Raw genomic sequence first — 9,505 nt, forward strand, 5'->3', positions numbered from 1 at the left:
AATAGAAATAAAGTCACTAAATTTTAATATCTTTCGTATGTTATATACTGTGCTCAAGTGGACTCAATTTTGCCCCAGTGGAGCACAGTGATATAAAATTAATATCTTTTCATATGTTAAAGCACTGTGCTCAAGTGGTCACAATTTGGCACCAGGGGAGCACAATGATATAAAAATGAAATAAATTTACTTAATTTTAATATTTTTTCGTATGTTAATACACTGTGCTCAAGTGGACCCAATTTGGCGCCAGTGGAGCACAGTGATATAAAATAGAAACAAAGTCACTTAAAGGCCAGGTACGGGCAAAACATTTCTATTGATCATACATTCCAATAATTATCGATCTATAGTTTCCCCTATGTTTCATAATTGTTGGGAATTTATTTGTGTTACAGGAGCTTTTTGAAAATTAGCACTTTCATATCAGTGGGCATAGTTCAAATTACACAGTAAAATCTCTATTCTTTTGTACAAATTTTAAAAATAGAGATGCATTTTAAAAAGCTATGAAAAATAAACGGTGTGGTAAAAAATGTAACAGATGACTAAATATAGGTAATATAATTTGAATTTTACATTTCTGGTATTTTTATTCAACTTCAGAATTTTATTTTCATGCTATAGCAAAATTTATCCACCGTATATCCGCCATCTTTTTTCACCTTCTAGGGAGTCACCAGACATGTTATTACATTATGTTAACTAACCTAACTACTTATGTTATTTATTTATTATTCAAAACATTTTTTGTTTTGTTTTTGACGTTATCAAATTGTTATTTTCTTTTAAGTTCTGTTATTTATGTGTTAATTTCGTAGCTTAAGTTAGTTAAGATAAAAGGTACCAAGCTTGATTAGCTTCGGCTATTTCTTGGCTACCTTTTGTATTGAAATTTTTGTCTGATACAATAAAGAAGAAGAATTAAAAAAAAGTCTTCCTGGTTTTTTTCGCAGAATTTTGCCAAATTTTGTATTTGACCATATTAGGGGAAATTCATGGATTTTCATCTTGATTTCTGTTACAAATATTTGATTTATGTACAAATAACCAGATATTATATTTAAAATTCATGCCTGTACCTGAGCTTTAAGTTTCAATATCTTTTCGTATGTTAATACACTGTGCTCAAGTGGACCTAATTTGAAGGCACTTAAGTTTCAATATCTTTCGTATGTTAATACACTGTGCTTAAGTGGACCTAATTTGAAGTCACTTAAGTTTCAATATCTTTTCGTATATTAATACACTGTGCTCAAGTGGACCCAATTTTTATTTAATTTTAAACAGCCTTTTGAATGTTACCTCCATGGTTATAATTTTTTTAAAGGACTCAACTACATACTCTACATAGGAATAGTTGAACACAATGGCTTCTTTTCCATTCATAGTCGCAACTCTTTTATAATATATGACTCTGTTTTATAGTCTTATTCTGGAAATTTCACATTGCATAGCCTTTTGATCCAGAGGTAATTTTTTTTTATTTAATAAGTCATAATTAATAAATATTTGGTTTACGAACTTTTTATATAGACCATGGAGGTATTTTATACCTTCATGTATAGACCATGACCATCTCCGTTGAAAGATTGTGCAAACTTCACACCAATCAGAAGTTGTACCGCGGCGTGCATAGAGGCAAAGAATATATCACAAGAATGAGAATTCCGCGATTTTTAAATAGAATTATGATAATATATTTTGCAATTGTAAACTATTTTATAATACATATTTATTAACAAACTAGTGTACATTCACTTTTACAGACAATTATTTACTAACATGCTAAATTAGTTCACAAAAAAGGCCTAACACAGCAACACCAAAAATCAACGAATCGTTACTCAGCACGGCCTATTCTTTACCAAAGCTACAGACTTGTGGCAAGTCTAGAAAAAAGATGTCTGCTCCCCCTACCTCTAGCACGGTAAGGCCCTTACACAGCCTTGGGTCGGTTTTACGACATCAGATGCTTTGATTATAGAGGTCATGTTTCCGCCACATTATGTGTCTAGAAAGGGCGACGTATTATTCTGTGAACCCCAAAACACAGTCACTCGCTTCTTCTTTCACCATGCTTCAAGTTTACATTCTGATCATCATGGGATTCGAACCCATGACATTCGAGCCCTCAGTCGACTGAGCAAACAGGTTCATAATATGAAATGACGCAATCTAGCGTTTAGACTGGTCTTTATTATGTTGCTGTCCTTCAGTTCATCCAGTAAATTTGATTCGATCGCTCGTATACTAGGCTGATAAACAAATAGGCCAGGTGTATTATTCATCATGGCTAACGTAAGTACAGATTACTGAGTATTACTACTAATAAATGTTACTGTGATCCCATCAGCACAGGGTTTTGTACTGAGAATGAAAATAATAAAAACAGTGTAGAATTTTAGCTTTAATGATGTTTAATTAATTGATTGCCGGGGCCGCGGTTAAGAGTTTCTCCAAAACAACGCAAAGAAGAGCAATTGATTTAACATTTACAACTTAATTATTAATATAGTCAATCGATTATCAGGTGATTATTAAAAAAAAACCATTTTAATTCATATTACTTAATAATAATTCATATTAGCTTCCATATTATTTTATGCTTTTTTCCATCAAAGATTTTTGTGATAGGCCTATATGTGAAATATTTACTTAATATTATGAAAGGTTGACCAAAAAAGAGGATCAGTATATAATTTATATACATTTATACATATACATCTTTTTAAATATGATGATTTTCAAATAGAGGCATCAATACGTTTCAGTGGGCTATGGAAGAAACACCTACATGCTACATGACCGGCAGTGATGTACATTGTAACACAAAAGTGGACTTGGTATCCTCCTTTTAAAAAAAACTACCATCAATGATTTCTGGATTAGGCCTAGACCTCGACTAAATCACATCGATTTGTTTTAGAACCGGCGTTCTCCCCTCTATCCTGCATCCATCCAAATAAACAATATTTATTTAGTTGCTTTTCTGTTATTATTGAATTTATTTAGTGGTAACAACTGTTATTAAATAAACGTTATTATTGATTGATTGATTAATATGGACTATACTGGTGCACTCATTTAACTTTAAACTTATTTAATTTCAACCGTTTTTTAATGATGATTATGTAGGCCATAGGCCCTTGTGATCCTTGACAACTTACTTGAGCTTCACGTCCGTAAGTTTGTTATAATCTGCTACAATCGCAGTATTCAGTTTCAGATTGATTCTCTTCAAATTTAATTAAAATTTAAGTAAATAAGTCTGGAACACTATACATACTTTCATACCCTCTATACATTCAATATATTTTTTTTAATGCTAATACTTCTAAAATATGAAATAAATTGTGACTAGTCTGAACAAAGTACATAAGTTCTTCCTAGAGAAATATTATGCCATCACCTTAAAACTACAAAATAATAGGTAGGCCTAAGATATTCCTTATGGTAATTATCTACCCATTTTTAACAGTACCCCTAATTACAACTTGGCCTTGGTTAAGCATTTAATAATTAGGCACTGTTAAGCCCCGCGCTAGTATACAATGTAAAGGTATAAGTTGTCTTATTGTTGATATCGACTCAAACAAACAGAAGAGAAAAACACGCATGTCCATTGGCTAAACCTTTATGGTCGCCTATGTATTCTTGTATTCTTAGCATTATTTTGTCCGTCAATTATTTTGAGATAAATTTCATCTAGCTACGTCAATTTTTCAGAGTATATTCCTTATGGCCAGGAATCGGTGTGATTATCTTTTCGTGGTGTGCAATAACGAAATCACGTTTGTAATCATATCATATCGCATGTATTATAAATAAACCAAATTTAGTACTCATAAATTTCAGGTCATGTTTCATCATATGACAATACAAATACGTGTGTAGCGCATATAACGCAACAATTTTCAAAATTGTCAACATTCATTTTCGAAGAAATTAGAGTACGTTTCAGGCAATTTTAAGCGTTTAAAAATTCAGCAGAATTTTGCACACGCACTGCTGCGCGTTAACCTATAACGCGGACTCTCTGTTTTACAACCTTTCTTTAGTAATTTTATCATATTTTATTTACTTTTCAACTTGAAACCATGCGTTATACAAACACGTTAAAGTGACAGGCTATGCACGTGATGTTAACAAAATGGTGAAAATATGCTACATTTTAAAATGAATAGGCCTATATAAGATCGTCAGAATGCTCGGGAAACCCTATTTTTCATTTCATTTTCTGTAACAGAAATCAAGACGAAAAAACATGAATTTCCCTTAATATGGTCAAATACAAAACTTGGCAAAATTCTGCCATAAAAACCAGGAAGACTTTTTTTCAGTATTTAGGTAGTTTAACCTAATGTAATAACATGTCTGGTGTGGTGACTCCCTAGAAGGTGAAAAAGATGGTGGATATGCGGTGGATAATTTTTGCTAAAACATGGAAATAAAAATCTGAAGTTGAATAAAAATACCAGAAATGTAAAATTTAAGTTATATTACCTATATTTAGTCATCTGATAACATTTTTTACCACACCGTTTATTCTTCATAGCTTTTTAAAATGGCTCCCTATTCACAATTTGTGCACAAAAGAATAGAGATTTTACTGTGTAATTTGAACTATCCCCCAACTGATAAGAAAGTGCGCGCTTATTTTCAACAAGCTTGTGTAACACAAATAAAATAAAAAAAAGTATGAAACATAGGGGAAACTATAGATCAATAATTATTGGAATGTATGATCAATAGACATTTTTTGCCCACACCTGGCCTTTAAAGTGTATGTATCATAATGAATGATTTATTATGAAATTAAGAGAAAAAAGTTGATTACGTCATCATTAATTGCATATTAAATTTAAACAATATAATTTCGACAATCAAACAAACTATGAGTCTTTTTTTGGACCAAAATAACAAACTTAACATTAATCTTCTGTTTTTAGGCCTAACTGTTCCTATGTTAAAGTTAAAAGTATATACTTTGAAAGTGCACATTTTTTTAATTTTTTAAAGATGTCATCATAGAGACCGGCAGCCCAGAGACATTGGTTAGATGAGCTAGGTACATATTTTTTGTAAATTGATTCTTTGGCCGGAATCATTTGGTTTCTCAAGATTGATCGAAAGATTCCATTTCGCTTGAAAACGAATTGTTTTGTAAAATGATTTTCCTTCCTTTTAGCTTGTGTTATGGTATTTTGTTTGTGTTGTCTTTTTTTTTGTCTATAATGATTTACCTTGAAACACCGTTGCGTGTAAGAAACCAACTAGCCTATATAATCTAGATATATATAGTTTTAGGGGGAGATATTAACTTGGATCCTAGTAAAGCTGTCTTGACAGCATTTGACAAATACTGTAAGAATTTTCTTAAAGTTGCCTGGAAAAAAAGATCCGAGTTAAAAAAGAGCTAATTTGCATTGTTGCTTTATAATTTTGTTTATTAATTTTCACTATATATTGTATTTAATGTTGCAGAGAAAGACTGGTGTACATCTCTGTAAATCTTTTTAAATTACTATTTGTGTTTACTGTATTCGTTGATCTTAAAGTTTATTTTCATACTTTAATTTGTTAATTAACTATTGTATAATTCATTTCCTTTTCTTTTTCTTTAAACTTATGAACGCACCGTCATAAAACGTGTGCCGCTGTTCTAAAAGCGTCTGTTCAAATAAAGTTATTTATTATATAAATTCTTATAAGATTGGTATTAGTGCATTGATCCCGTAATAATTAAAGCATCCTTTCATTGGGTGATCTTATCCATCCGGGTTATAAAATCAATACTGGTAAATCGTTCATAATTCTAAGCTTGATGTATTTTGCCTAGGATATGATATGACTAAGTTATCCGCGCAGTTTATTTACTGCTAATGTAATAATAAATACAATTTAAAGTATTGCATGCTCTAACGTCAAACGATTTGAAAGTAGACCAAATGACCCACCGGTAAACAAAAAGTAAAACCGTTGCTAGAACATGATTAGTTTTTTATTTTGAAATACATTTAAGATTAATAACGCATACTATTATATTTAAACTTATTTAATTTCACTTCGAAATCAATAATTGTGTTAATAATTAATGCATTTTACGTTAAAGGCCAAAACTCGAATAGCGAAAGCTGATTAATTGGTCTTGTTTGACATTTTCAGCAATTTCTGTCGGTTGGTCAACACTATTATGTCGGTACACACTAACTCAAATTCATATTTTTTCATTATTGGAATATAATAATAATAGTGTTCAATTTACTATAGAGCAAAATGCAGGACGCCTCTACGCGCTGAACAATCAACAGAAAAAAAGGAGCAAAAACTAAAAATGCAAATTAAAAAGGTGGGATTTCAGGAGTTGTTTGAATGTGGTGAGTGATTCAGCATTCCTGATATAATTTGGACGGGCCTTTCAGAGAACAGCAGCTGCCCAAGAAAAGGCACGTTGTCCATACAATTTTGTTGAAGGCCGTGTAGGTATAGGCCTGAGTAAAACCTTAGATGATGACCTAAGAGTTAGTTTTGGCTTGTATGGAGAAATGATATCAGATAGAAAAGAGCCATGTTATGAAGTGATTTGAAAGTAATGAGAAGAATTGTACATATTATTCTCTTCTCAACTGGCAACCAATGTAGATGTTCCAGTACTGTTGTTATGTTTTGACATGATGGGATGCGAAGAACCAGACGGGCAGCAATGTTCTGAACACGCTGAACCTTAGCGATAGTTTTAGCTGGAAGCCCGCAAAGAAGAGAGTTGCAAGAGTCGAGCCTGGATGGAAAAAATGCATGGACCAATATTTCTGTCGATTTAGAGTCTAAATACTTTCGAACATGTCCAATCTTGCAACTTTTACCCTTATGTCCGGATAATAATAATAATAATAATAACACTAATAACACCAATAATAACAATAATAATAATAATATTTATTTGGAACAACACTTGTTTAACAGTGACACACATGCGTAGATTGTGCGTCCATACCAATTACAAAATGTAATACAAAAACAATGGAAAATAAAAACTGAAACAAAAATAAAACATATTTGAGATAACGACATACAATTGAACTCGACGCTATTACAAAACTTATTTTCAAACTAAAACTACACTAATACAACTACTAATTTTGCTTGTTTCCACCAATGGAAAACACTTTTTTTATAATAAAACAGTTCAAAGTTGTAATACAATTGCATTTCTTAGTTTCCAAGCACGGCTTGTGTACATTTTACAATAACTGTCAAACACAGCATAAATGTCGTGAGAGTTATTTTTATGAAATAATGTGCTTCCTAGGACATATCGAACCTTTTTTTTTTATCTTATGTGGGTTCATCCCACTTTTATTTCCATACATGTTCTCTTTACATATATTTTTCTCTAAACTTTTTCATTTAAATACACTATACATATCATAACAACAATGTTTGTTTTCATCATCTGTTTACATACACTTTTTTTAAAGAGTTTTTTTATTTGTTTACATATTATCACATTGATTTTTGTTTTTATATATTCTCTTCATAGTTTCCACTTTTTATACATATTATCTATTATCTATAATACATTTTCATTAGCAAGCTTATTTTTTCTTACATACTGAACCTTAATAGATAGGTCACCAGAAATAAAATTAACCCAAGTATCAACACAATTTATTGCAATAAGATTACGTTAAAGTGTTCGCAACTCTTCAATTCTAGTAACTTACTACAAATAAACAGGATGTTTAACATCTTCTTCACCTGGCCACAAACCTTACACTTATCATTTAGATTATCAATGTTCCACTTATTTGTAATTTGTCCACGTGGTAAAATGTTTGAACGAAGTTTAAATTTTAAACTTGAGTCATAAAAATCTGTTTTATCTAATAGGTTCTAGGCCAGGTGACTCTTTTATCAAGAGTAATCAAGCAGAGATGATTTTCTTACTACTTCTTGTTTCCAAAAGTAGAATATGATTGTTTAATTGTATTTTCAAATGGCTTGACCCAGTTTATATCAATACCTGTAGGCCTACATATATCATTAAGAATAGCATTGAAATCGAACTTAACATAATCACAAGTTTTTTGAAATTCATTAATAAATTAGTACCTTGAATTAAAATTCGTAAGTCTAATAATTGTATTTAATAAAAGTTTTGGCCAACGATTCATTTCCATACACATAACATTTCTTATATATTTTGCTTTAAAAATATCCTGAGTTACTTTATTGGTTGCCAACCTATCGCCATAAAGTGCCTTTTTTGCAGTGCTTCTACTCGCTTTAAGAATTGTTCGCGCCATTTGTAATTTAAGAGACTCAATCCTTTGTCTGTCTTAAGTATTTGTATTAACACATACAGCACAAGCATTAATAGTCGGAAGACCGATACTTCTCCAAAGGATATCTCCATATACAACTCGATTGTTGAGTCTATCTATATAATACTAGATTTAATGTACGCAATGATCCTATTACCCTTTTTGATAACTTGATTGATGTGGAAATTGTCTTTTAGATTTCTAGAAATGTATACACCAAGATACTTGTATGTTTCAATTTCAGATAAAAGTATCCCCAAATTTCCGAAGTGTTTCACTATTCAAATTCGGGCCTATTATGAGAACATTTGAATTTTCACTATTACAATTAAATTCCATTTTTTAGCAAATAAAGATACTAAATCTAACATTTTATTGAGTTCTTTTTCGCTATCTGCTAAAAGTACGATATCGTCGGCCCAAAAAAGGCTACCAAGGCAGATATCGTGTATGCGCACACCTAACGCGTGTTCTCGTAATAATCTAGTGAGTCCGTTCATTATTATGCAAAACAGGGTTGGGGAAAGGACACACCCTTGTTTAACACCTTCTTCTATATCAAAAGACTGTGTTTCAATGTCACCAAATCTTACTTGCCCCTTAAAATTGTTGTACAAGCTACTTATAATATTCCATAATCTACCACGAATTCCTATATTCCATATTGCAATTAGCAATCCATCTCTCCACACGCTATCAAATGCTTTTTTTTTTATGTCAAGGAATGCTAAGTAAGTCTTCTTGCCTTCAGCAAGTCGGCAACTAGCAATGTTTTTAAGAGTGAAAATGTGGTCTTCACGTCTTCGGTGGGGTTAAACCCTCCCTGAACTTCTGAAAGGGTATTGTTTTCTTCTAAGAAGTCGGAAACTGTGTAATGTACGTAATGTACAACTCTATTGAATATTTTAGAAACGCAAGATGTTATTAAGATATTAAGTTATTTAGATCCTTTCCATCACCCTTTTTATATATTGATACAACAATGCTATTCCATTCCGACGGTACTTTTTCTACTCTTAATTATTTCATTAGTGCCCGGTATTTTTAAGCATTGTACAGTGTCATTTTCATTAAAATGGAATATTCAACAAACATTTTTTTAAGAATTATTTTCAGGGGGACAATACATCTTTAATAATAATTCATATTAGCTTCCATATTTTATGCTTCTTTCCATC

The sequence above is a fragment of the Antedon mediterranea genome, chromosome 11 (assembly GCF_964355755.1).
Source record: "Antedon mediterranea chromosome 11, ecAntMedi1.1, whole genome shotgun sequence".
NCBI lineage: Eukaryota > Metazoa > Echinodermata > Crinoidea > Comatulida > Antedonidae > Antedon > Antedon mediterranea.